Source organism: Mauremys mutica, chromosome 2, assembly GCF_020497125.1.
Source record: "Mauremys mutica isolate MM-2020 ecotype Southern chromosome 2, ASM2049712v1, whole genome shotgun sequence".
Classification (NCBI taxonomy): Eukaryota; Metazoa; Chordata; order Testudines; family Geoemydidae; genus Mauremys; species Mauremys mutica.
Genome location: NC_059073.1, coordinates 119,872,181 through 119,898,946, shown reverse-complemented (window position 1 = coordinate 119,898,946; position 26,766 = coordinate 119,872,181). Strand labels below are relative to the sequence as shown.

At 45.9% G+C, this 26,766-nt stretch overlaps 1 long non-coding RNA gene across 1 annotated transcript in view; it reads left to right on the top strand.

Annotated features, from left to right (window-relative positions):
* LOC123362923 overlaps window positions 1–21,195 on the top strand; it is a 67,558-nt gene extending 46,363 nt beyond the window's left edge. Inside the window, exons 2-3 of the long non-coding RNA XR_006576644.1 lie at window positions 8,016–8,115; window positions 20,852–21,195. This is a non-coding gene — a long non-coding RNA (uncharacterized LOC123362923). The remainder of the gene's footprint in view (window positions 1–8,015; window positions 8,116–20,851) is intronic.
* The last annotated feature ends 5,571 nt before the right edge of the window (window positions 21,196–26,766 follow it).

The following is a 26,766-nucleotide window of genomic DNA, read 5'->3' as shown; positions in this document are numbered from 1 at the left end:
TACCCATAGGAACCCTAACCGTAGGTCAGGAATCCCTACCCATAAAATTCCTAACCCTAGCTCCAAGTTCCCTACACATAGGAACCCTAACCTTAGGTCGGGAATCCCTACCCATAGGAACCCTAACCCTAGGTCGGGAATCCCTACCCTTAGGAACCCTAACCCTAGCTCGGAGAAGCCTACCCATAGGAACCCTAACCCTTGCTCAGGAATCCCTACCCATAGGATCCCTAACCCTAGCTCGGCAATCCCTATCCATAGGAACCCTAACCCGAGCTCGGGAATCTCTACCCATAGGAACCCTAACCCTAGCTCCAAGTTCCTTACCGATAGGAACCCAAACCCTAGCTTGGGAATCCCTACCCATAGGAACCCTAACCCTAGCTCCAAGTGGCCTACACATAGCAACCCTAACACTAGGTCGGGAATCCCTACCCAGAGGAACCCTAACCCTATCTCCAAGTTCCCTACCCATAGGAACCCTAATCCTAGCTCCAAGTTCCCTACCCATAGGAACCCTAACCCTAGGTCGGGAATCCATACCCGTAGACACCCTAACCCTAGATCGGGTAGATCTACCCATAGTAATCCTATCCCTAGGTCGGGAATCACTACCCGTAGGAACCCTTACCGTAGTCCAAGTTCCCTACCCATAGGAACCCTAACCCTAGGTCGGGAATCCCTACCTATAGGTACCTTAAACCTAGCTTCAAGTTACCTGCCCATAGGAACCCTCACCCTAGCTCGGGGATACCTACCCATAGGAACCCTAACCCTAGCTCCAAGTGCCCTACCGATAGTCACTCTGACCGTAGGTCGTGGAGACCTGCCCATAGGAACCCTAACCCTAGCTCCAAGTGCTCTACCCATAGGAACCCTAACACTAGCTCGGGAAGGCCTACCCATAGGAACCCTAACCCTAGTTCTAAGAGCCCTACCCATAGGAACCCTAGCCCTAGTTCGGGGAGACCTACCCATAGGAACCCTAACCCTAGGTCGGGAATCCCTACCCATAGGGACCCTAACCCTAGCTCCAAGTTCCCTACCCATAGGAACCCTAACCCTATCTCAAAGTGGCCTACCCATAGGAACCCTTACCCTCGGTCGGGAATCGCTACCCATAGGAACCTTAACCCTAGGTCGGGAATCCCTACCGATAAGAACCCTAACCGTAGCTCCAAGTTCCCCACCCATAGGAACCCTAACCCTAGGTCGGGGAGACCTACCCATAGGAACCATAACCCTAGCTCCAAGGGCCCTACCCATAGGAACCCTAACCCTAGGTCGGGAATCCCTACCCATAGGACCCCTTACCCTAACTCCAATTGCCCTACCCATAGGAACCCTAACCCTAGGTTAGGAATCCCTACCCATAGGAACCCTAACCTTAGCTCCAAGCTCCCTACCCATAGGAACCCTAACCCTAGCTCGGGAATCCCTAACCATAGGAACCCTTACCATAGCTCCAAGTTTCCTACCTATAGGAACACTTACCCTAGGTCGGGAATCCCTACCCATAGGAACCCTCACACTAGCTCCAAGTGCCCTACCCATAGGAACCTTAACCCTAGTTCCAAGTGGCCTACCCATAGGAACCCTAACCCTAGGTCGGGGAGGCCTACCCATAGGAACCCTAACCCTAACTCCAAGTTTCCTACCCAAAGGAACCCTAACCCTAGCTCCAAGTTCCCTACCCAAAGGAACCCTAACCCTAGCTCAAAGTTCCCTTCCCATAGGAACCCTAACCCTCGGTCGGGAATCCCTACTCATAGGAAACCTAACCCTAGGTCGGGAAACCCTACCGATAAAAACCCTAACCCTAGTGTAGACGGGTCGGACTCACCCCCGCGGCGCCTCCTGCTGGTGACTCTGGGAATTAGCTCTTTTGCAGCGCTGGAGCGCTCTCTGCAGGCCGGTGATCCACCTGTCCTCAGTCCCCCGTGTCCCTCCCTGGACCCTGTGCCCTTTTACATGGGGTGCTGCCCCCTAGCAGTAACCCCTTTCTCTCTGGGTCTCCCCTCCTTGGGGGACCCCATCCTCTATCCCCACCTTGCCTCAGTATTGGCTTCTGCCAATCATTGTCTAGCCCCACACTCTGGGGCAGACTGCAGTATCAGCCTACTCATCACAGGCAAAGGAGGGTTTGGACCTGCTGCCTTGGCCTACCCCTGGGCTGCCCTCTGCAACCCCCAGTACCAGTTGCCCTATGCTAGGCTGCAGCCTGGGGCTTTCTAGGCTGGACCTTCCCCAGCTCCTCAGCCTTTCCCCAGCCCTGCTTCACCCAAGGTACCTTATCTCAGTTCCCTGCAGCCAGGCCCATCTCCCTCTGAATGCAGAGTGAGACTGTCTGGGCCTCTCTTCTCTGGCCTTCTTATAAGGCCCTTGGCTCAGTTTGGGGCATGGGCCCCAGCTGCAGCCACCTCCCCAATCAGCCAAGCCTAGAGCAGCAGCTCTCAAGCCCTTCCAGGATGCTTTTAAACCCCTCAGGGCACGAGCAGGGTCCACCCTGCTACACCTAGCTCCAAGTTCCCTACCAATAGAAACCCTAACCCTAGCTCGGAGAGACCTACTCATAGGAACCCTAACCCTAGCTCAAAGTGCCGTACCCATAGGGACCCTGACCCTAGGTCGGGAAGCCCTACCCATAGGAACCCTAACCCTAGCTCCAAGTGCCCTACCCATAGGAACTCTAACCCTAGGTCGGGGAGACCTACCCATAGGAACCCTAACCCTAGCTTGGGAATCCCTACCCATAGGGACCCTAACCCTAGCTCCAAGTTCCCTACCAATAGGAACCCTAACCCTATCTCAAAGTGGCCTACCCATAGGAACCCTAACCCTCGGTCAGGAATCCATACCCATAGGAATCCTAACCCTAGGTCAGGAATCCCTACCCATAGCAACCCTAAGCCTAGCGCGGGAATCCCTACCCATAGGAACCCTTACCCTAGCTCTAAGTTCCCTACCCATAGGAACCCTAACACTAGCTCGGTTAGACCTACTCATAGGATGCCTAACCCTAGCTCCAAGTGCCCTACCCATAGGAACCCTAATCCTAGGTCGGGGAGAGCTACGCATAGGAACCCTAACCCTAGCTCCAAGTGCCCTACCCATAGGAACCCTAACCCTAGCTCCAAGTTCCCTACCCATAGGTACCCTAACCCTAGCTCCAAGTGCCCTACCCATAGGAACCCTAACCCTAGGTCTGGATTCCCTAACCATAGGAACCCTAAACCTAGCTCCAAGTTCCCTACCCATAGGAACCCTAAGCCTATCTCAAAGTGTCCTACCCACAGGAACCCTAACCCTAGCTCGGTTAGACCTACCCATAGGAACCCTAACTCTAGCTCCTAATTCCCTACCAATAGGAACCCTAACCCTGGATCCAAGTTTCCTACCCTTAGGAACCATAACCCTAGCTCCACGTGGCCTACCCATAGGAACCCTATCCCTAGGTCGGTTATCCCTACCCATAGGAACCCTAACCCTAGTTCGGGAATCCCTACCCATAGGAATCCTAACCGTAGCTCCAAGTTCCCTACCAATACCCTAACCCTATCTCCAAATACCCTACCCTTAGAAACCCTAACCCTAGGGCGGCAAACTCTACCCATAGGAACCCTATCCCTAGTTCCAATTGTCCTACCCAGAGGAACCCTAACCCTAACTCCAAGTGCCCTACCCTTAGGAACCCTAACCCTAGGGCTAGAATCCCTACCCATTGAAACCTTCATCCCAGCTCTAAGTTCCCTACGCATAGCAACCCTTACCCTAGGGCGGGAAATCCTACCCATAGGAACCCTAACCCTAGCTCCAAGTGCACTACCCTTAGGAAATCTAAAATTAGGGCAGGGTCCCCTACCCATAGAAGCCTTAACCGGTGCACAAAGTGCTCTACCCTTTTGAACCCTAACCCTTGATGGTGAAGCCCCACCCATACGAACCCTAACTATGGCACCAAGTGCTCTACCCATAGGAACTCTAACGCTAGTACTGGAAGCCATACCCATAGGAACCCTAACCCTAGCCCCTAGTACCCTACCCATAGGAACCCTAACCCTAGAACCAAGTGCCCTACCTTAGAAACCCAACCCTAGCACGTGAAGCCCTACCCATAGGAACTCTAACCCTAGCTCCAAGTGCCCTACCCATAGTAACCCTAACCTTATGGCAGGGCGCCCTACCCATAAGAACCCTAACCCTAGCTACAAGTGCCCTACCCTTAGTTACCCTAACCCTAGGGCGGGAAGCCCTACCCATAGGAACCCTAACCCTAGCTCCAAGTTCCCTAACCTTAGTATCCCTAACCCTAGGGTGGGAAGCTCTACTGAAAGGAACTCTAACCCTAGCTCCATAGGAACCCTAACCCTAGCACGATGTGCCCTACCCATAGGAACCCTAAGCCTAGCTCCAAGTGCCCTACCCTTTGGGACCCTAACCCTAGGGCGGGAATCCCTACCCATAGGAACCCTAACCCTACCTCCAAGTTCCCTACCCTTAGGAATCCTAACCCTAGAGCAGGGTGCCCTACCCATAGGAACCAGAACTCTAGCACTTAGGGACTCTAACCCTAGGACGGGAAGCCCTACCCATAGGAACCCTAACCATAGCTCCAAGTGCCCTACCCATAGGAACGCTAAGCCTAGCTCCAAGTGGCCTACCCTTAGGAACCGTAACCCTAGGGCGGGAAGCCCTACACATAGGAACCCTTACCCTAGCTCTATGTTCCCTACACTTAGGAAGTCTAACTCTAGCTTGAAGTGCCCTACCCATAGGAACCCTAACCCTACCTCCAAGTGCCCTACCCTTAGTATCCCTAACCCTAGGATGGGAAGCCCTACCCAAAGGAACCCTAACCCTAGCTCCAAGTTCCCTGTCCATAGGAACCCTAACCCTAGCACGAAGTGCCCTACCCATGAGAACCCTAACTCTAGCTCCAAGTGCCCTCCCCATAGTTACCCTAACCATAGGGTGGGGCTCCCTACCCATAGGAAACCTAACCCTAGCTCCAAGTGGCCTACCCTTAGGAATCCTAACCCTAGGGTGGGAAGCCCTACCCATAGGAACACTAACCGTAGCTCCAGATGCCCTACCCTTAGGAACTCTAACCCTAGGTTGGGAAGCTCTACCCATAGTAACCCTAACCGTAGCTCCAAGTGCCCTACCTATAGGATCCCTAAACCTAGTACCAAGTGCCCTACGCATAGGAACCCTAACCCTATGTCTAAGTGTCCTACCCTTAGGAACCGTAACTCTAGCTCCAAGTTCCCTACCCATAGGAACCCTTACCCTCGGGTGAGGCTCCCTACCCATAGGAACCCTAACCCTTGCTCTAAGTGCCCTACCTTAGGAACCTGGACCCTAGGGTGGGAAACCCTACCTATAGGAACCCTACCCCATCTCCAAGTGCCCAACCAATCGGAACCCTAACCGTATCTCTCAGTGCCCTACCTATAGGAACAATAACTCTAGGGCGGGAAGCCCTACCCATAGGAACCCTCACCCTAGCTCCAAGTGCCTTATTTATAGGAACCCCTTCCCTAGCTCCAAGTGCCCTACCCTTAGGAACCCTCACCCTAGGCTGGGAAGCCGTACGTATAGGAACCGTGACCCCAGCTCCAAGTGCCTTACCCATAGCAGCACCCCATCTCTCCAGACACAAAGAACCTGACACCTTCCGTAGATGCCCAAATCCCCCCTGATCACTGAAAGCTCTGTGCCCAGCCTATTCCCAGTGTTTGCTACCGTGCCCGATGTGCAGTTGAACTATGGTCTTGTCTACACTTGCAGATGTAGAGCGCTGTGAGTTAAGCCCATCTTCGGAGAGTGTAGCAGGGAAAGCGTTGCAGTCTGTCTACACTGAGAACTGCTTGCGCACTTCCGTGGCCACTTTTGCGGCACTTGCAATGGCATTGGGAGCAGTGCATTATGGGCAGCTATCCCAGCATGCAAGTGACTACAATGTATTTTTCAAATAGGGGGGTGGAATATGACAGGGAGTGTGTTGTGTGTATGAGGGGGGAGAGAGAGTGGGTTTTTGGGGTCTGAGAGCATGTCAGCATGCTGTCTTGTAAGTTCAGACAGCAGCAGACCTCCCCCTCCCACCTGCCTCTGTCTCTCACACACAGCATTCTCGGCTGTCAGAAACAGAGGTTTCAAACGGCATATCTGCATTCCTACAGTGATTCAAAAGAATGTCAAGAGTGCCCACTTTACTTAAGGGGAGTATATGGGATGTTTCCGGAGGCTGATAAGAGCGCAGTAATGTAACACCTTGTCCACACTGATTCTGGGGCGCTCCAGCGAGGGTGCAGCAAACGTTATTCCACTCGCCGAGGTGGAGTATCGGCAGCGCTGTAGCCACGTAGTCAGAGTGCTCTATGTGCCTTGCCTGTGTGGACGGGTAGTGATCTAGGGCGCCCGGGGCGCCTTTATTGTGCTGTAACTCGCAAGTGTAGCCAAGCCCTATGTCTACCAAAGGATTTGCACATCTGGCTTTGTACAAGGCCTAGAATCTGACTTCACATGTTGCATGTGTACTATCTGAACTGTGTACCTGCCAGATTGATATAAGCGAAACGACTCCACTGTGTACTTCAGGGGTCGGCAGCCTACCGAAGTGGTGTGCCAAGTTTTCATTTATTCACTCTAATTTAAGGTTTCGTGTGCCAGTAATACATTTTAACATTTTTAGAAGGTCTCTTTCTATAAGTCTATAATATATAACTAAACTATTGTTGTATGTAAAGTAAATAAGGTTTTTAAAATGTTTAAGAAGCTTCATTTAATATTATAATAATGCAGAGCCCCCCGGACTGGTGGCCAGGACCCGGGCAGTGCTATTGCCACTGAAAATCAGCTTGCATGCTGCCTTCGGCACCCGTGCCATAGGTTGCCTACCCCTGGTGTACTTGAAGGTGGAAGATCACATCCCTGGTGCAATTCCACCAAAGATAACAGAATTATAGCAGGGGAATATTTGGCCCAGAGCTTAATCTGATGAGCGGAAGAATATCCACTGCAAACAAGTGCTAAACTGAATTCTTAGGCAATGATGAAGGTTCTGTTTTGAGGGCAAAAGAGGGTTCTACATGACCTCCAAAAGCTACCTTCTGTTCTATTTTTGAGGACTGGCTGTTTCACTTGGACTTGTGCTCTGTATTTGACTGTGTGGGTCTCATCCTCCCTTCAAATTAATCCTGGTTTTTATGTATGCCAGGAGATTTGTGTAGAGACTGGTTAGCCATGAAGTATGTCTTGTCTTTCAATGGAGCTTCTCATTGGCTCTTATGTGAGAAGGGCATCCCTGATGAAGGTTCTAGTTAACTTAGAAAGGTGATTCCTAATTTTAGATGCTACTGTTGCATGAAGAATAATACTTCCATTTGACACAGTGCTTCTCATCCTTAGATCTCCACATAATTTACAAAGGAAACTAAGTATCATTATACAAATGGGGAAACTGAGAGAGAAAGCAGAATGGCAGGCCCAAGAACATATAGCAAGTCAATAGCAGAGGTAGAAATAAATCCTACGTCTCCTGCCTCCCAGTGCAGTGGCCTTTGCACTGGGCCACTCTGGTTGTAAAAGATTTTATGCCCCACTCTTCTTTAATTGTTGTGATAGAATTACCAATGATAGTTATTTTTTCTGAATTCTTGAAAACTGTTCCTCTTTTCAACCTCAAATTTTGTCTTTGTTTTTCTTTCTGCCCATTCTCCATTTATGTAGCTTGGCCCACACATTATGCTTTATTCATTGGTTTTCAGTCTTTTAGCTCTGATGCTTGTACATCTTTTCACATTCCCATGGAGAAATTTCTACTGTGGTTTACCCTTCTATTCCCTTCATTTGGGCGGGGTTTGTTAGATTGGATGAAACAGGAAATTTTGTGTTCAGGCATCTCTTTTTAAGGGTTCTGTTACTCCAGTTCACTTTATTTAATTTCTCAACATTTTATTTGTATGTATTTATTTTTATGGGCCTTGTTAACTGTACCCTATTTTTCTACCCAGGTTGATCTCTTTCCTCCACACCTTCTGCTTAGAAAGAGCTTTCTACAGCATTGAGCCCATTAGAGATCGCAGCCCTCCAAGACCAACAGGTGTAATACAGGTCTGTTATAATGTGTACCAAAGAAACTCTAAATGAGGAACAAAACACAGAGTACAAAAGCGAAAGCTCATTTAAGGCCATGTCTGCACTAGAAGCACTTGGCTGATATAAGTACACTGGCAAACCACTCCTTGCGTGGACACAACTGTGCTTTTACTATTATTATTCCACCCCAAACCCCAGTCCACATGAGCTGGGAATCACACCCCTAGCTGCAAGTGTAGCTGTAGCCTAAGTGGTTTAGGAGCCCAAGTCCCATTGACTTTCTAAATCACTCTTGAAAATGGGGCATAGGCTCCGAAGTCACTTAGATGCTTTTGAAAATTTACCCTAGTTCTTCAATGATGTAGTCAGCATAACTCCTTTGAACTCACCCAAGTTAGGCCAATTTCTGTAAACTGGGAGTTTACAGTGCAGCACTTGGTGCATTGCCACATAATCAGGGATAGGGAGAGCTCTGAGACCCATCACTTTTGGTTTTAAGTACTGTCAAGTATCATTGTAAATGTTGTTTAGAGGTCAGGTGTGGAGGTCAGTGTATCAGTGACTGTGAGGGTTTGTAAGCAGGTCCAGTGATACCAGCATGGCAAGTCCACATTCTACCTGCAAATCTGGGTGGTATCACCAAGATCCTAGGAGTAGTTGAGGTGATGGTGGCAGCAGCCCTGGTACTGCATAGAGCTGACCTCTTGATGGCGTCATCTCCATTGTCACAGACACCACTGGAAGAAGGGTTGATTTATTTTCTCCATCCTGGATGATACACTGAGCAGGAGATTGAAAATCTGTTTTAATGTCACTGAGCGGTGTCAGGTGGATGTGAGGGGCTGTAGGAAGCAAGGCAATTAGAGCAGCTTCCCTCGACCTGATATTAGCAGTAGGATTTCCAGAAGTTGTGATAGATATAGATCCCAACCCTTGATTTTTTTGTACCCGTCCAAGTATATTATGACAAAATAGATTTTTTAAAAAACAGAGTTGAGTTAGTGAAGTGCTGGTGATGTAGTCATCTGGGAGCTATCTAAGCACTGTGACACACCGGTCATTAGAATTCATCCTATCTATTACAAATCGCTTTGTGCCACCCAGCCAAAGCCTGGGTCTGTAAATGGGGTCAGTTAGGTGGGGCCTGACACCATCTCGATTGCAGGCTCTGATTCCATTATGAAATAATTACTTCCATGGGGTGTACAGCTGAATTTCCTCATGGGACTGAGGGTGACGTGGACTCTAAGACAGAAAAAGAGCTGCAGAGGTGAATATGGCAGGGGTTTAGTAGAGAATAGTTACTAAAGGAAATCAGTGGGTGTGAGTAGAAACTTCCTGTGGCTGTAGAAAGCAGGGAGGGGTACATTGATTTGAGAAGAATTTATAGTGGTTTGTGTCACCTCTTCGCACAAACTCGGGAATTCGTGGGTCAACAAAGAGGTCAACCTGCTGCAGATGCCTCCTGTGTCTTCCCAACATTCCTATTTATTTAAAGCTTTGGCTCTGTTTGGGTTATGAAAAGCAGAAAATCTTGATTTTTTTCCCCACCATCCAGTTCCAGCAACATCCAGCTTCCCAAACCCAGCTGTCCTGGAGACACCCCTTTCCCTCCTTCTCAGATGCATGCCAATCCTGTCAGGAGATCCTCCTGAAACGTTTACCTCCTTTCTCTCAGCTACAGTTGGATGGCTTAGTGGCCTAAGCATGAAGCTAGAGATATGTAGACTCCCTAGAACTAGAGGTGGGAATCCTGGCAGAGTCAACAAAACCCTTTACCTCTCTGAAGTAGATAAATCAAGTCTCATGCAGTTTACTGAACACTGGTGTTGTAGGTAAAATGTTGACCATAGTAGGTAAAATGTTTTGGAATTCTTTGTGCTGAATGAAAGATATTTAGCCCTGATTCTGATCTGATACCAATTTAATCAGAAGTAAAATCATTGAAAACAATGGAGTCACTCCCGTGTAAAACTAGTGTAAGTACAATCAGAATTAGGCCTATCATTATTATTACAACAATGAGTATATTTCCCTGTCAGGTCCCATAGTCTCTACTGACCTAGGGAGTAAGATATTTGACCTGAGAATAAAACCTCTCACATGACATCAGTGAGCGCTAACTAGAAGAGCCCATGACTGGCCTGCTAAATTTTTTGTAAACCTCAAATAAGCCAGAGCTGGTACAAATAAGAAAGATTCCTTTAAAAGATACTTTAAAATTTGTGTGAATAGCTACAGAAGCTACTAATTTGGAGGCTAATGCCCTTGTGGTTACATGTGTGTAGTATGCAATGTGAACTGGATAGAAATATCTCCTTATCTGCGATTTGGCAATTACATACTTAATATTCTTTGTAAAGGATGTTGGGCTCGACAGATGAAATGCACAATATGAGTCTAATCCTGTATCCATTCAAGTCAATGACGACGTACCCACTCCTTTAAATGGGTGCATGACCAAGAGCTAAAGATTATCATTTGTCTGTCTGCCTGTAGTGGCCAAACAATCTTGTTATGTTGATTATACTGTATTTTCTTTACAGACAAATCCACACTTTCCCATACCCTGCCCCTTTCTAATTTTTACAACCATTCTATAAGTGTTCATAAAGGGAGTGGGGAGGGAAGTTACAATAGCTGTGTGAATATGGTGGGCAATGAAATCCTATTCATGTTGTTGTTCCCTATAGTAACTTGCTCTAAATGGACCAGGTCATATAGAAACTGAGGCTGCGTTAATGTATTTTATCAAGGCATGATGACACCTAGTACAGGATAATCTGGCATTCTGTATCATTCTTTATTGTTACCACTGGTTTTCTGATGTATCAGACTTTAATCACACTTAATTGCTTTGGTTGCAGAAACTCCCCTAACCTCTCCTGCACTCACAGGATTTCTTCCTTTCATATTAGACATTCTTTTGTATTCGTTTGAATTAATGGACCCAAACCCAGGAGTTGTTATGTTCTCCAACCTAAACTCATTTGTTCTATTCTTGACAGCAGAGAACCTCTCTTCTTGTTTATTCTTTGAACTAGTTTTACGGATACATCTTAAAACCAGATAGTCTCTCTTCTTATAATGCTTAGGAAAAGTAACTGGGGTCTGGTCGTGGTGTGAAGAGGGGCCAGGTTTGTCTTGTCAGTTTGGCTCTGGAATGCAGGAAATACACTGCTGTAACCTTAATCTGTAGAAACCGTTAACTCTTTGGCTTATTTAGTAAGGGTCCTTTGCAGCATCCTCCGCCTCTCAATTACTAGCTTTACCAGACATCTGTTTCCAGTCATTTACTCTTTTCTCATGTTGGCTGCAGTGATAAGCCTGGAATTTTTAATGACACTATATTTACAGCAGGGGAGTGGACTAGAATAAGTCTTAAACTTCCTCAGTGTAATGTTTGGGGAGGGAGGGAAAGAGAACACACCACAGGAGCACACCTTTAAACCAAAATGTGGCATCACAGGGATTCTCCCACTTCAGCAGCCCCCTGTCATTGGCTCTGGTTCTCCCTGGAGGCTCTTTTCTTCTTAACAGTTTCCCCCACTGCCTCCCCTCCCTCTGGCAGCTTCCTCCCAGGACTTCCTTTCTTCTTACAGACCCTACCTCATGACCTCCAGCAGGAACTTAATTTGCTCCTTGTGGTTCCTTCACCCTGTGGAAGTCTGCAGCCTCTACTACGGCTCCTTCCTCCCAAAAGTATTTTCTCAAGCCTTTTTATGAGGCTCAGGCGTTTACCATTCTAACACCTGACCTCCTTAGTCCCACCTCCTCAGGCTGAGTGGTATCTAATTATGGAACGGATGAGGCTAATTGAAAGGGCTGACTGGCCCAAGGCCTCCTGGCTTTTAAGGGGACAGGCTTCTGGGTTACACTTAGGGTATGTCTACACTACAAGACTATTTCGAATCAACTTAATTCGAATTTGTGGAATCGACCTTATGAAGTCGAAGTTGTGTATCCACACTAAATACACTAGTTCGACTGTGTGAGTCCACAGTAATGGGGCCAGTGTCGACTTTGGAAGCGGTGCACTGTGGGAAGCTATCCCACAGTTCCCGCACTCCCTGCTGCCCATTGGAATTCTGGGATTTCCCCCCAATGCATGCTGGGGGGAAAAATGTGTCAAGGATGGTTTTGGGTAACTATCATCATTGAACCGTCAATCACGCCCTCCCTCCCTGAAAGCGCCTGCGGGCAATCTGTTCGTGCACTTTTCTGCTCAGTGACAGCGCGGGCGCCACAGCACTTTGAGCACGGATCCCGCTGCAGTTATGGCCGTTGTCAACTCCTCGCACCTTATCGTCCATCTCTTCCACAGTCAGCTGCTGAGAAATAGGGCTACTTTTCAATGGTGCTGCGAGCACTGGTGGACCATGGGGGACGTTTTACCAACATCAACGTCGGGTGGCCAGGCAAAGTTCATGACGTGCGTGTTTTCAGGAACTGTGGTCTGTTTAGACGCCTGCAGGAAGGTAGTTTCTTCCCGGACCACAAAATAAGTCTTGGGGATGTGCAGATGCCTATAGTGATCATCGGGGACCCAGCCTACCCGCTAATGCCCTGGCTCGTGAAGCTCTGTGCAGGCGCCTTGCACAGCGACAAGGAACTCTTCAAGTACCAGCGAGCAGTGAGCAGCGTGACCTGTGACTGTTCAGTTTCTTTACAGAGAAGCTGAACCTGCCCCTGTTTCTTTACCAAGTGACTGTTGACTATCATCTGCAGTTACATACCCCGCCCACCCCGCTTCCCCAACTTCCAACACACCTTTAAAAATAAAATACATGTTCCACTGTAACTTTACAAAGGTTTCTTTATTGATGACTTTGCATTACAGGGTTGAAACTGGGACACGGACTGTGCTGGGTAGGGTGTGCAGTGATGTAAAGACCGCCTGTAAACTCGAGGAATGACAGGCTCCTGCTCCCAGAGCGGTCTGCAGTGCCGGACTGGATGTTTCAACGGAGCCTGCCATCCCTCCTTTTTGGGACTCTGTGTGCGGGGGCTATGTGGCCTTTTGGCGGGGGAGGACGGATACAGATTCCTCTGCTGCGTGGCTCTGTGGTCCAGGACAGGGACCGTTGCATGAGATCTGTAACCTCCCTCCCCCGCTACAAAGTCACGTACCCCCCCACCCACACAGAACCTGCAAACCACCTCCCATACCGACCAGGGTGCGTACTGACTGCAGTGTGTGTGTGACCTGCTGCTGATCCTGCCCCCATGTCTGTACCCTGGTAAAGGTGATTGTCCTGTCAAATTACCAACCCCCTTCCCCCCCTTCAAACACAGTCTCCTCTAAAAGAGCATGACGGAAACAGTAATTAACAGAAAAGTATTTTTTATTATCAGCTAGACAGTTAGGGGATGAAACTGGGATGGGGGCTTGGGTGAGGCGGGAAGGAAAGGACTTCTCAAAATTTAGGGTATGAGAGCTTTTGGGTACTTGAGCACTCTGCTGGGGTGCAGTGACAGTTTACACGGCCTCTGGCGCCCCTTCTTCTGGTTATTTTGGGTGAGGGGGGTACGGGACTTTGTGGCGGGGGAGGGCGGTTGCAGATACACTGCAGGGGGGCTCTGTCCTCCTGCCTGAGGTCCTGCAGAACATGCACAAGGCGCAGGAGCATGTCCGTTTGCTCCCTCATTAGTCCAAGCAGCGTTTGAGTCACCTGCTTGTCTTCCTCACGCCACCTCTCCTCCCGTTCGCTGTGTGAGCGCTGGTACAGAGAGACGGTCTCCCTCCACTGGCTCTGCTGGTCCGCCTCGTCTCGGGAGCACCCCATAAGTTCAGCGAACATCTCGTCCCGTGTCTTTTTCTTTCGCCGCCTAATCTTTGCCAGCCTCTGTGAGGGGGATGCTGTGGCGGGTCTGGAGACAGTCGAAGCTGTGTGATGGGAAAAAGGGAGTGAATTCCTTGCAAAGATAAATTTTTGCGAACAATGAACACAGTCTAGTCTGTCTCTGTGAATTCTGGGTTGAGATCCCAGTGCCTGATGGGGCAAAAACCATTTTCGCGGGTGGTTCTGGGTAAATGTCGTCAGTCATCCCTTCCTCCAGGAAAGCTACAGCAGACAATCATTTCAAGCCCGTTTTCCCTGGATTGCCCTGGCAGACGCCACAGCGTGGAAACCATGGAACCTGTTTTGCCTTTTGTGCCTGTCACCGTATGTGTACTAGATGCCGCTGACAGAGGCGGTCCAGCAGCGCTACACAGCAGCATGCTTTTGCTTTTGCATGACAGCAGAGATGGTTACCAGCCATACTGTACCATCTACCATACCATAAATTGGTAATAAGATGGGCATGGTTACCAGTCCTTTTGCACTGCACCATTTGCTGCTGTCATAAGTGCCCCTGGCTGCTCTTAGCCAGGGGCGCAAAAGCCAAAATTGGGAATGACTCCCTGAGTCAATCCCTCCTTTTTGGTATGTAAAAATAGAATCAGTCCTGCCTAGAATATGGGCAAGTGTACTAGAGAACCACTGTATCAGAGAACCAGAGAGCACAGCTGCTCTGTGTCAGATCCTGCATAGATTATGAGCTGTATGCTATTCACAGGGGGTGCTCCTGCAACAACCCCACCTGTTCATTCCATTCTTCCCCAGCCTTCCTGGGCTACCATAGCATTGTCCCCCCACTTGTGTGATGAAGTAATAAAGAATGCAGGAATAAGACACAGTGACTTGTTAGTGAGAAATGAGTGGAAGGCAGCCTACAGTTGCTATGATAGTCCAGATAGGACATTAAGGAGTGTGGAGGAGAGGAGCCCAGCATCCTGCTGCTAGTCCAGGGGCAATTGAATCTTTTCTTTACACATGAAGGGTGGGGGCTGATGAAGCTCAGCCCCCTGTTGCTATGATGACGATGGTTATCAGCCATACTGTACCATCTACCAGGAAAAATTAGGGCCAGGCGCCCTTGATCGACCTAACAGATGCTAGTCAGCATGGTTACCGGTTCTTTTGCACTGCCCCATGTGCCAATAGGCTGATGATGACGATGGATATCAGTCTTATTGTACCATCAGCCATCCATAGCGTGGGGGGAGCAAGGATGTTGGTGTTGAGTGCTGCACCATCGCGTCTATCTGCAGCATTCAGTAAAGATAGGGTGACATGTAAAAGAGTCAAGAGAGGATTGTTTTCCCTTTCACTTCTGGGGGTGGGTGGGGGGCTGCGTAAATTGCCGAGCTATGCCCTGACCCACCGCGGACACTGTTTTTGACCCTAGAAGCATTTGGAGCTCAGCCAAGAATGCAAATCCTTTTCGGAGACAGCAGGAGCTGTGGGATACCTTGCGTCCTCAGTCCCCCCTCCCTCCATGAGCGTCCATTTGATTCTTTGGCTTTCCGTTACGCTCGTCACGCAGCAGCGTGCTGAGTCTCTGCTATGCCGTCTGTCCGGAGATTTTTAAAAAATACTTTGGACCAGGCGTAACATTACAGTAATTCCCCTAATTAGATGCAGGAGTCTCCGAGCGAGATCACCCTGAGGACGGTCACTGAAGGAGATAGAGAGCGCATGCTGCGTGAAAGCCAGCACAAACCAGGGCCCTATGCAGCCGTGCTCGGGGAGGCAATGCTCCCTGAGTACCTCATGAAAGCCTCGCGCGGAAAAGTGTGCTACCACGGAGCACCCAATAAGGCAGCTCTCCCCAGGAACCTCCTGCGGAGGCTTTTCGATTACCTTCAGGAGAGCTTCGTGGAGATCTCCCAGGAGGATTTCTGTTCTATCCCCATATATAGAGAGACCTCCTTTTCACATACTTCAGATTCCTGTTATATTAAGAATACAAGTTTACATGGTTAAAGCACTTACCGACTGCTCCTTCCCCTGATTCAGGATCCGGGTTAATGGCCGGGGACGGTTGGTAGGGGATCTCCGTGACGGTGATGAAGAGATCCTGGCTGTCGGGGAAACCAGTGTTGTAAGCGCTGTCGCCTGCCTCGTCCTCCACAAACCCTTCCTCATCTTCCCCGTCCGCGAACATCGCCGAGGAACTGGCCGTCGACACTGTCCCATCGTCAGAGTCCATGGTCACTGGTGGGGCACTGGTGGCAGGCTCAGTAGCGTCCGTTTGCCGCTTTGATTTTTTGGTAGCCTTGTCTGGGGTCCTTGATTTTCACGCGGCGCTGCGTTGCATCCCGCCTGTATCCTCTGTCTCTCATGGCTTTGGAGACCTTCTCGTAGGTCTTTGCATTCCGTTATTTGGAGCGCAGCTCCGAAAGCACAGACTCCTCGCCCCACACACCGATCAGATCCAAGAGTTCCCGGTCAGTCTATGCTGGGTCCCTCTTTCTATTCAGAGATTACATGAACTCCTCTGCTGGAGAGCTCTGCATCGCTGCCGGTGCTGCTGAGCTTGCCCCGATGTCCAACCACGAAATGAGATTCTAACTGTCCAGACAGGAAAAGGAATTCAAATTTTCCCGGGATTTTTCCTGTGTGGCTGGTCAGAGCATCCAAGTTCGGACTGCTGTCCAGAGCGTCAACAGAGTGGTGCAGTGTGGGATAGCTCCCAGAGCTAGTAAGTTCGATTTGCATCCACACCTAGCCTAATTCGACATAGCCATGTCGAATTTAGCACTACTCCCCTCGTCGGGGTGGAGTACCGAATTCGAACTAAAGAGCCCTCTAGGTCGAATTAAATGGCTTCCTGGTGTGGACGGGTGCGCGGTTAATTCGAATTAACGCTGCTAAATTCGAATTAAAGTCCTAGTGTAGACCAGGCCTTAGTCATCTCTTGACTTCCAAACTGTATGATCAAGAACAACAACAACAACACATTTCTGGCTTTATTGGGATCGGTATAAAATGTACAAAAATAGATATTAAGGAGTGCAATGATGTCAGCCCTACAGGGGAAACTCCTTCATATGCTGTGGGAGTCTCCCAGTTATGAGGAGGCTTTTGGAGAAAAGTCTGAACCAGAATTTGCCGGAAGCTGCCTGTTACTGTGAGGTACTCCTATACTCCTAGGGACGCTGTTGTGCAAAATGGTCTACTTTGACAACAAAGAAAATCATTCACTAGTGACTGAAGACTACCATAGTGCCATTTGTATGGTCTGGCATCAGTGGAGAGTGTAGCTTACCAAAAAAAAGAACTGACCCCTAACCTTGAAAATAGTTTTACTTTATTTCTTGATTGCTGTAACTAGTAAAAGGAACTGGACATCAGATCCCATAAACTTTATAATCACCAGAGATATACACGGACTGTGAGCTCTTACACCTGGTTTCTCCACATCTCCTGGACATCTTTTCTGTCTCCCTCTGGGTTTTCCCCCTCTCCCTTTTCCCAGTCATCTTCTTCCTACTTTTTTTCTTTCTGAAAACAATTATTATTAGTTATTATTTGTATAATCATAGGGGCTAGAAGCCCTAGTCATGGACTAGGATCTGTCCTGTTTAAACACAGAATAAAAGTCAGTCCCTGCCCCCAACAAGTTTATAGACTAAGTATAAGATAAGTGGATACAGGGATACAGACAGATGGGGGAGAACAAGGAAACAATAAGACAATATTGGTCAGCATGGTAGGCTGCGCTCTCAGCAGACCAGCAGCTGAATGATTGTCAAGTTTTTGTTGGCCTCATGGCAAAGGATAGTTTTAAGGAGGGATTTGAAGGAGAACAGTTAAGTGGCTTTGTGGGGGTTCCTCCCAAGCATGAAGGCAGCATGGGAGAAAGCACAACATTTGTTTGAAAATTTGATAGGTGGGTGATGGAGGCTGGTTTCATGGGCCAATTGGAGGCAAGAGTTGACCTTTTGATTCTGAATGAGAGATGATAAGTAGGGAGGAGTATGGGGTGAAAGGCCTTGAAAGTGAAAACAAGTAACTCATGTTTGATGGAACAGCGAAGAGGGAGCCAGTGAAGAGATGCAAAGAGAGGGTCACATAGCATGGATAATTACACAATGCATAAGTTGTCATATGCCATGGGTTCTCAGACTGGGGGTCGGGATCTGCAAGGGGATTGTCAGGGCAGAGGTCAGGAAGGTGCATTACTCATGTTGCTCATTGGGAGGGGATTCCAGTTAGTTGGGAGCAAGATGTTAATACTAGGGCTGTCAAGTAATCACAGTTAACTCATGTGATTAACTCAAAAAAATTAATTGTGATTAAAAATATTAATCACAATTAATCACACTTATGACAATAGAATACCGATTGAAATGTAATAAATATTTTTGGATGTTTTTCTACATTTTCAATATTGATTTAAATTACAACACAGAATACAAAGTGCACAGTGCTCACTTCATATTATTATTTTTATTATAAATATTTGCACTGTAAAAATTATAAACAAAAGAAATAATATTTTTCAGTTCACCTCATACACATACTAAAGTGCAATGTCTTTATTGTGAAAGTGTAACTTACAAATGCAGATTTTTTTGGTTACATAACTGCACTCAAAAACAAAACAGTGTCAAACTTTAGTGCCTACAAGTCCACTCAGTCCTACTTCTTATTCTGCCAATCACTAAGACAAACAAATTTGTTTACATTGACGGGAGATACTGCTGCCTGCTTCTTATTTACGTCACCAGAAAGTTAGAACATTTGCATGGCACTTTTGTAGCCAGCGTTGCAAGCTATCTACATGCCAGATATGTTAAACATTTGTATGCCCCTTCATGTTCTGGCCACCATTCCAGAGGACATGCTTCCATGCTGATGATGTTAATTAAAAAAATAATGCGTCAATTACATTTGTGACTGTACTCCTTGGGGGTGAGGGCAGGTGTCTCCTGCTCTGTTTTACCCGCATTCTGCATATATTTCATGTTCGTTTTAAGAACACTTTTACAGCAGATTTGACAAAATGCAAAGAAGATACTGATGTGAGATTTCTAAAAATAGCTACAGCACTCGACCAAGGTTTAAGAATCTGAAGTGCTGTCCAAAATCTGAGAGGGACGAGGTGTGGAGCATGCTTACAGAAGTCTTAAAAGAGCAACATTCTGATGCGGCAACTACAGAACCCAAACCACCAAAAAAGAAAATCAATCTTCTGTTGGTGGCATCTGACTTGGATGATGAAAATGAACATGTGTCAGCTCTCATTGCTTTGGATCGTTATCAAGCAGAACCCATCATCAGCATGGAAGCATGTCTTCTGGAATGGTGGTTGAAGCATGAAGCAACATATGAATCTTTAGTGTATCTTCCAATGCCAGCTACAACAGTGCCATATGAACATCTGTTCTCACTTTCAGGTGACACTGTGGACAAGAAGCAGGCAGTTTTATCTCCTGCAAATTGTAACCAACCTTGTTTGTCTGAGTGATTGCATGACCAAGAAGTAGGACTGAGTGGACTTGTAGGCTCTAAAATTTTACATTGTTTTATTTTGGAATGCAGTTAGTTTTGTACATAATTCTACATTTGTAAGTTCAACTTTCATGATGAAGAGATTGCACTACAGTACTTGTCTGAGGTGAATTGAAAAATACCATTTTTTTGTTTTTTTTACAGTGCAAATTATTCTAATAAAAATAAATATAAAATGAGCACTGTACACTTTGTATTCTGTGTTGCAACTGAAGTTAATTAATTTGAAAATGTAGTAAACATCCAAAAATATTTAAAATAAATGGTATTCTATTGTTGTTTAACAGTGCGATTAATCGTGATTAATTTTTTTAATCGCTTGACAGTCCTAGTTAATACATCAAAGGCTGAGAACAAGGGTAACCATGATTTAAAAGGATACCATTTTCTAAAGTTGTGGTTCAAAATGCTTTAGTTAGCCAGACTTTTAGTTAGCAAACAGCTTTTGCATTGTTTGTGTGATTATTGTGGTACAAAGGAAAGTAATATGTACAGAGGCTACCCAGTCAACAATAAGGAACTTTTATATTGCTGGAATGTTTGGCTGGTGTTATCAATGCAGATTGAATTTTGAAAGTTATGAACAGCTGTGTTACAATATGAGAAATATAATAAGATTTTCTGGTGAAAATATTTGAGTCCAGGCATTCTCAGTAACTAGGACAATTCTGCTTTTAAACATTATGTTGTCTGCTGATCTGTATGCGTTGTGGTGAATGGTTACAGCCTTCGCTCTGCAGATGCACTGAACCTGGAAGCAGCTATAAAAAAGCACAAGGCCTAGAATGTTGTTCTTTTAATTTAGTCAATACCTAATTGTGCAGAAGAGCTATCTTATTAGAGAGACGGTTTTAAGGTGTGGATGCTGTCAGCATTCACTTGAGTGCCATGGGGAAAAAAAGGTTAAGACCAACAAGAGGGCATAACAACAGCTGGGTACCTGGGCTGTGGGAATATTGGAAATCTTCCTGATACTTTTGCTTTCTGCCTGTAGATTCACAGATTAAATTGAATGTTATAATTCGAACAGTTAAATCCCTAACTGGTGTTGGGTCTCATGTTTTCACTGAGCTGTTACCATCCTGCATACCATTTTGCCCTACTAGGTCTGAAAGAACAGGGCTGGCTACTAGTTCCAGAGGCACAAAAATGATACCCATATTTTTCCAATGGCTTTTGGGGTGCCCATTCTTGTTGACTCAGAAGCGTCATACATTTAGAACATTTGCTTAGCTTGTAAACTCTTTTGGGAAGAGGCTGTCTTTTTACGACATGTGTCTATAGCACATGGCATGATGGCGTCCTGATTCTTGGTTGGGAGCTCGGATTACAATGCAAATTAACAATAATTAATATGTGTATTAAGAAATATTTTTTTTTAAAACATAGATTTTTTTTTATTGCAGTGCAGGTAGTGCTAATCTAGCACCACAGAATGGATGCAGCACAGACAGCAGCAGTGCAAACTTCCTGAGCTGAGGGAGTCACCTCTAGGGCCCAGAGGGTCATTTAGTCCCACACCCAATTCTACCTTTCACTTGTCAATCAAGACTTCCAGCAAAGACACCGGTTGTGAAGGTGGCTCTTGTGCATGACCACTGGAAACTGAACAGAGACTGCCCATGTAATTCTAGTTGCATATTTAACAGCCATCTGCGGTTCAATATTGAGAGCTACCTAGAGAGGTGCTATACACTACCAACCCTCTGAGCCACTGAGTCCTCAGTCCTTGATATACGATTATACTTTATATATGTTTTATAAGGCACCATGTAATTGTCACATTTTATAGAGAAAAGAAGAAATTTCTCAGGGCAGGGACTGTCTTTGCTGGTGTCTTCTACAGCATCATGCACATCACAGGGAGTTAACTACTGATAATTAATTAATTAATTGATAAATAACATGAAGCAGACAGTACCCAGAAAGTGATTAACTTCTTCATGCTTATGGAAAAGTCCTATAAAATTTTATAGTGATTAAAGGCTCATTGACTACAACGGCAAAGCTCCCATTAACTTCAACAGTGCAGGATCAGGTCTTAAATCCGTAAGGTTCTACAGAAATGTATAATAAAAATCACTCTAAAAACCTGTAGAAATTCTAAACTTTTTATGGGTTCTATTTTTAACCATCCCATACAATTACACAGCAGGAATGGGTTAATTTTCTATTCAATTCTGAAGGATAGTCCAAACAAAGAAGAGACAAATTATGATAGAACTTTTCTATAGGCAGGCAATTTTTACCCTAGAGGAAGAAGAGCATAGAGCTTTCAGGCCATGAGTGTTGAAGTTGGCAAACACTTGTGTATCAGACTCTATCTCTTCAAAAATTAAGCCATACTTAGAACTCTTCTTTGGAGTAAGGTGGTTGGTGGAGAATTTCTCTGAATGTCTTTCAACCAGCTGCTGTTGCATGAATGCTGTCCAGCATGTCAACATATAGTCGGCATTAGAAATATGTGATCACATTATGAATATAGCCAAAACACATATTGCTTTATAGATACCACTGCCAATAATAGATCTCTCACAAATGCTAATATGTAATAATGCATGCTATATCAAAGATATATTCTTTTAAAGTATCTCTAATTACACAATTAATCAAGTAAACTCGAGCCTTCTAATATTTAAAAGTGACTCAGAAAGAAAAAAAAAGTAGTGCCCTTTTTTACTTGTGTCTGATGTATTCAAAACCCCTTGAATTTTTTAACATGTTTTTTCTGCTTGATTTTTTACCTAAGAAACATCTGGACTATTAAGTCCTGCTTTCCCTGTTTTGGCTGGAAGATTATTTGTATGGCATATAGATGTGAACTGCTGGTTTTCTCTGCCATTAGTTTTTTTAAAGGGACAAAAGTGTGGGATCCTTAATGAAAAATAGCCTTTCTCCTAAGTGTTTTGAGTTAAACAGGTGTGAGCAAAAATAAAAGAATTTTGAACTGTCTAAATGATAATCAGGTAGAATTTCCATGGTATTTTTGAGGTCAGAAACCTACTAGTTCTCCAATGCTTAAAAGGCAGCAGGGCTGTTAGCTAAATCCTGTTCCTTGCTACATTTTGTTTCTGAGGAATGAGCTCACTGCTGTAAATTCTGGGCATCAAGTCTGTCAGGCATTTCTCATGAGACGTAAACACTTTTGTTATTTTTAAATAAAACAAGAGATGGCTCCAAAGTGACCATACCAGGTCAATGTTGTGCCCTATAATTGACATGTTTCTATATGACATAAATGCATGTTATGTTCTATTGTTCCTCTCAGGCCATATCTACACAATGGGTGCTACAGTGAATAGCTATGGCACTGCTGTAACCCCACAGTGTAGATGCAGATTACAGCAACGGAAGGGGTTTTTCCATCTCTGTAGGAACTCCACCTCCCTGGGTGATGGCAGCTAGGTCGACGGAAGCATTCTTTCATTGACCTAGTTGTGTCTAAGCTGGGGTTAGGTCAGCATAGCTAAGGCACTCAGGGGTGTGGATCTTTCACAACCCTGAGTGCCGTAGCTATGTTGACCTAAGTTTTAAGTGTTTTGAGTTGTGTCAGCAACTCCTATGAGGCCTAACAAACTCACTGCTTTGAACACATTGCTGTCATAGGATTTTTCTGTAAAGAAGGTCGTGTGAGGTATCAAATGAAGGCTTATATTATACTGGTCATCATAAGTAAGGCTAAGATTTTATCACATATATTTTTAGTAAAAATCACAGACAGGTCACGGGCAATAAAGAAAAATTCACAGAAGCCTGTGACCTATCCATGACTTTTACTAAAAATATGCATGACAAAATGGGGAGCTGCAGGGTCCTCACACCACGCTTGGGGCCCCCAGCTGGGAGCTGCGGGGCATCCCCGCCACCCATGGCTCCCAGCTGCAGGGTGGCCCATGGTGGCCAAGAGCTCCAGAGCACCCCGGCCGCCCACGGCAGCTCTAAGCTCCAGGGGTGTCCCAGCTGCCCATTGTGGCTCTGAGCTGAGTGATTGCTGGGAGCTCGGGGCCCTGCAGTTCCCAGCCACCACAGGTGATGGGGGAACCCTTCAGCTCCCAGGTGCTGCAGGCTCAAGTCACGGAAGTCTCTGGAAGTCACAGATTCCATGACCTCTGTGACAAAATCATAGCCCTAATCATAAGCATTGTGTGTGATGTATGTACAGGTGATCATTAAGAAGTTGTTTGCATGTACTAAAAATACATTTAAACCATGTAACCAGTCCGCGTTGATAAAGTAGTTTGTCCTAGACAAAGGAGTGTTGATTTACCTGCCTGCCTAGATCTCTGAGGTAAATCAAGCAGTGTAAAAGCCAAAACACATGTAAAACAACAGGAAAAGCCAGGTTGGCAGAGGGGAAGTGAAATCAGCATGGGAAGACACCAGAGGCTAAAACCACAGGGGTTTGGCATATCTCTGGGGTCAAAACAATGAGTTTGGGGAAAATATAAGGAGAAGCAAAAGAACATTTTGTTATCTATTTCACTGAGGAACACTCTTGGCAGAGGGGAGCAATTCATGACCATTCTGGATCCTGGTTTTGACTGAAAATCAGCAGGCTCTGCAGACAGACTGGAGGGTGAAGAAACTGCTTTAGACAAAGAAGTGAGGCCTGATAAAGTTACGGTTAGTCTCTTAGAAGCATGTTTTTCTTTTGTAACCAATTCTGTTTCCACTATCCTTACTCAATATCACCTAAACCTCTGTTCTTTATTAATAAACTTATTCTTGCTTTTATTATAAATTCATCTCAGTGCTGAAATAGTAAGTAAAGTGTAATCCCTGAGCTGCACCTAATAGGCTAACATGCACTCTGTTGCTTTGGAGACAGCGAGCTTGGTAATTTCTGTGAGTATCCAATTGTGAGGCTGGATACGACAGGGGAACGCTCTTCAAGGAGGTTTGGTGATTGGGGTGCACATAAAGTTAACCTGCAAGGCAAAGTAAAGGCTGGCAGAGCTGCTGAGGAGATGGTTTGAGTGGCTAACAGACTGGAGTGACAGGGAGCTGATACCCAGTTTAGCACCAGCAAGTATCTCTCTCTTGCTGAGTCATGGTGGGTAACAAGGTGACTCAATCATGGGTCCCCCAAGATAATGATATGGTGTATTCTCTTGGTCCACTGATTCACAGCTTGAGACTGCTGCAACGCACCAGACCACATTACTGCTTAATAGAAATCCTGCTTCCCTCCCCTAGCCCAGCCACAGCACTTTGCTCCATCTCTGTCAGAAATGTATTAATGGACCAAATAAATAAATTCCCAGGGGTGCCCTAATGCTATTTTAATATGGCTTTTTAATTTTAAATTTCATTCTACCCAGTACGGTGTAAATTCAAAGTTTATAAAAATTCCCCTTTGCAGAATTATAATGCTAGCCAGGAAACAGCTCTCCTTGGAAATGCATTGTGGTACGTTTATCCAGGCTGAGAGAAATGGAAAATGTTTGAAAAAGTTAAGCACATACACCACTGACAAGAACATTCAGAACAGTGATTCCAACTCCTGTCTGTTTAACATTCTCGACTGATGTTATAGCAGGGGTATTTAACATGTATTTTAATGAACATATTTCCATTTGGCAAGTGAACATCAACACTCAATAGATGTTAATTACAATTATGTAAAGTGTGACCTTGTGAAGATTAATTGATGTTAGTGAAAGCTGAGCTTTCTTTCTTTCTCTTTTTTTTTATTGTGACTTGCCTAAGTCCACAAAAGGATGCCGTAGCTTTTAAAGAAACTTTTAAAGGACAGCTCATTAAATGTCAGGTTTTCTCTAAGTCAGCATTTTACTTTTGTAAATAAAGAACTTGACTCTAGAAAGTGAGTTGTTTGAATAGTAAAATAAAAATAGGGTGGGATTTTCAAAAGCACCAAAATGACTTAGGTGCACAAGTCCCATTGAAAGTCAAGAAGACTTGTGCTCCTAAGTCACTTACCTACCAGGACTGTCCAAGTTTGGCTGGCTAGCCTGCACCTTCACTGGTGCCGCAACATCCACACTGCTATTTTTAGTGTGCTGCCTTGAGCAGAGCTAGTGCATGTCTGGCTACCTGTGCTGGGCTGGGCGGCTTGTTCTAAGCTGCAGCATCAACTTTTATCCTGAGACCTTGTGACAGGATTCCTGGGGTGCAACCTGGAACCGCTGTGCCCCCTTACCTCTCCAGCCTGGGCTGTTTCTCACACTACTTTGCTAGTGACAAGCAGCAAACCCCTCCAGGCACTGCTATCATTCAGTACAACAGCATGTGGCGCCCCACACCCAGCTAAATTGCATGAATGCTCCCTGAGCCACTCACGAATCACACAGAGGAAGGCACCAGCAAATCTCCCAAGCCACCAGCCTTGCACTCCCAGAATATACCGTCTTGCCCTGGTCAGAAGCCTGGCCAGTGTAAGTTTATTACCTGGTCCTTCTCTCCCTCAATATGGAGAGGACACAAACTAGCCTTTGTAAACTGAGCTGAGATTTCCCAAGCTCTTCAACAAAAATGCACTGTTTTATGTAAAATATAAAACAGATTTATTAACTATAGAAAGATATATTTTAAGTGATTATAAGTGGCAGGCACAAAAGGTCAGAGATAGTTACCAAAGAAAATAGATAAGCACACAGTCTAAATCTTAAACCTTATTAGACTGGGCAGTATTTGGACAAGCACTAGATGGTACAGTTTTTAATACACCTCTACCCCGATATAATGTGACCCGATATAACATGAATTTGGATATAACGGGGTAAAGCAGTGCACAGAGGGAGGGGGGCTGGGCACTCTAGTGGATCAAAGCAAGTTCGATATAAGGCGGTTTCACCTATAATGCAGTAAGATTTTTTGGCTCCTGAGGACAGCGTTATATCGGGGTAGAGGTGTATATAGGCTTCCCCCTTAAGCCTGGGACCAGTCTCCTCAGTTCAAGTCTTTGTCTTTCCAGCATTCTTATTGCTTCCAGTGTATGTGGGGGAGGATAAGGGCCAAAGCATGATGCCACTGTCCCCCTTTTATAGCCTCAGTCCATGTGGCTAGAAAACAAATCCATTGTTTACAACTCCCCTGCTGATTAAGGGTCACTTAACACACTCCTGGGAGTGGATCACCACCCTTGTTGTCCCTGGGGAACCAGCAGTAGAGCCTCTCAAACCTAGAACCTATTTCAGTAATAACCATATCGCAAAATCTTATAACTTCACACACACTAACAATACACACATTTGGACAGAACAATGGGTTTTAGCGGATCATGACTTTTCATATGATATCTTACATGGCATATGTTGTATGAAATATATCATAATTATACAACGGGGTGAATATATGGGGG